We start from the raw sequence: 2,643 nt of genomic DNA, 5'->3' as shown, positions 1-2,643 counted from the left end.
GGGGGGACTGGATCTTTTTACAATTTCAAGCAGTTCAGTTCACTATTCTAACCCTTCTAGCACAAATATGCAATTTAGGATATCCACTAATGTACTAGCCTGATATATAACTGCTTTATATAGCAGCTGATCTGTGCTATTGATTAGGGAAAGAAGCCAAGTATATTTCTAAGGAGCAGTCAACAAATTATGAAATGGTCTGCCTGGAAACTCCCTTTGTCTTTTACTGTACATAATAGCATAGAAAGAATGTGTTTACATTATTAGTTCACCCACAGTAAAGCTTTGTAATATTCAAACTTAATTAAATTCTTTTTCAATTGTAATTTTGTAAAGGAATCTTCAATTCAACTTTTAACATGAATAAATTTTGTTAAAATAATTTATAAATATATATAAAACCAAATGTTGTACATTACAGATGAATGACTAAAATAAAATTTCAGTTAAAGATGAAAATGTTGCATCACACACATCTTGGTTCTAAATGCTTAGGCATGAGACAATTATAGATTAAGAATTAAAATGTTACTGTCTTTTAATTATTACCACAGATCAGATTTATATTTCCTACTTTGTCAAAAAAAAATTAAATTTTCCAGCTTTAAAGAGATTTACATATGGCAGGTGGAATAACCAGGCACAGAAAAGAACTATGACACACTAGCACTTTTTTCCATGGTCAATTCATAAATAAAGAACTGCTTTTAACTATAATGAATAAAATGTATCAAAATACTGCATATGAGCACATTTTCCCCATCTTATACAGTTTTTATAGCTGAACAATATTTAGAAAATAAGGGTTTTCTTTGGAATATTTTTCATAATATTTTTTAAAAAACTTTTTGTTATTGACATAAAATAAACAAAATACACTCAACAAAGTGAGTGCATAAGTCAGGGGTGGGGAAACTTTTTAGTGTGGCAGGCAAAAATTTCCAAAGAAAAAGGTCCACAAGCAGATCACAAGTTCTAACTCTTATATCTAAGTAAATTTTGTATATATCTAGGTATAATTCGATATTCATTAATAAAGATAAGTTCAACACATTAAATTAACATGTAACATCTTCATTAATGCTGCCACTAAATTTAAGACGTTTATATTACATATGAAGCATTCTATATTTTTCAGCTAGAGTGTAGTTGGGCCTCAAGGAGGGTGGTACAAACCTCGCAATATGTGTTTTATAGTGAAAACAATACTTCCATTCAAATGGTAATTACTGGATGATTTTCTATTTGAGTCTAACTGTCACAAATAGGCATACGAATATTGTATAAATTTCATAATTGAAAAATTGACTATATTTTGTACATGTGAGTATACCAGCTTGCGGGTGCAATAAAATGGGGTTGCAGGTGCAATTGCACCTGTGGGTAGGAGTTTCCCCACACCTGGCATAAGTACTGCATTATAATTATAAAATATAACATTATATTTATGGAAAAGTTAAATGTTTATGTGTGGAAGAACAGTGATGCAGTTTCAGACAAAAAGTGAAAAAGTCTCTGAATTATGAAATAATTTATATAAATTAAAAATTGCTCATATGTAGCTAGAAGAGAAATTCTAATTCACAAGTGAAAGTTTACTTCATTCATTCATACATACATTTGTACATACATACATATAGCCCCCCCCCCCCAACCAAACAAACCATTATATGCTAGACAAAAGAAGTTCAACATAATTTTTCACAAGTACTATATAAAGAAATGCAAGAAAATTTACCTTACTGAATGTCTTCATGAACAGACGATTCATTTGATAAATTCTTTAGAACATTTGTAAAATTTTCATTATAACAATTTTAGTAAATACAAATAAAATCCATGCAAGAACAATGTAAATTGATTGGTTAATGTGGAAAGTAAGAGAATCAACAATGCCAAGCATAAGAAATATTTTGGTATGGCTGAATTGTTGAAAATGTTGAAACAAAAAAAGCAAAAAACAAGGAACTTTAAAAGAAATTATATGCTATTAAAAAATTTGTGAATATTGCTATGCAAACACAAACTTTTCAATGGTTTTGCAATGATAATAATATATATGTTTAATAATAATAATATATATGTTTAAATAAAACATTAAGAATCTCTCAGAAACCAAGATTACTATGTCATCACTTGTAACAATAACTGCTATTGGAATAATCTGTTATATCAAAAAGTAAAATAATTAAACTGATGAAGTATTAGATCACTGAGGCTTGGAGTTATTAGTTTATATCCCATTGCATTCAATTATGGTCTCTTGGTAAAAACAATTTTATTTGTTTTACTTCACATCTGTTCATTTAATATATGGGTATTATCCTAATCAAGTCTGAAATGCAAGTAATGTTTTCACCACCTAATTATTTATAGCAAATTTTTTAATATTTCCAGCTAAACACTTCATTAGAAATACAACAAGTAAATTGACTATTACAATGTTTCCTAATAAAACAAAACTAAGCAATGTATAAAAACAAATCAAGAAAGATTAAAATCATGGAGAAATGCCAAACAAAATGAATATCGACAGAAATCAATCCAAGCAATAAAGAATTTAACAACCTAGACCTATATAATTTTACAAAAGAATAAATTTTATATAGTTAGATGGAAAGAAACTAAAACAAAAAAAAAAAA

General features: G+C 28.0%; 1 protein-coding gene across 5 annotated transcripts in view; it reads right to left on the bottom strand.

The window, feature by feature from the left end:
- The window catches only part of LOC106876125 (protein PFC0760c), a 385,512-nt gene that overhangs the window by 27,117 nt on the left and 355,752 nt on the right, over nucleotides 1-2,643 (bottom strand). The gene's annotated exons all lie outside the window — the stretch shown is intronic.

This window comes from Octopus bimaculoides, chromosome 14, assembly GCF_001194135.2.
Source record: "Octopus bimaculoides isolate UCB-OBI-ISO-001 chromosome 14, ASM119413v2, whole genome shotgun sequence".
Lineage (NCBI taxonomy): Eukaryota > Metazoa > Mollusca > Cephalopoda > Octopoda > Octopodidae > Octopus > Octopus bimaculoides.
This window is presented reverse-complemented; position numbering and strand designations above follow the sequence as displayed.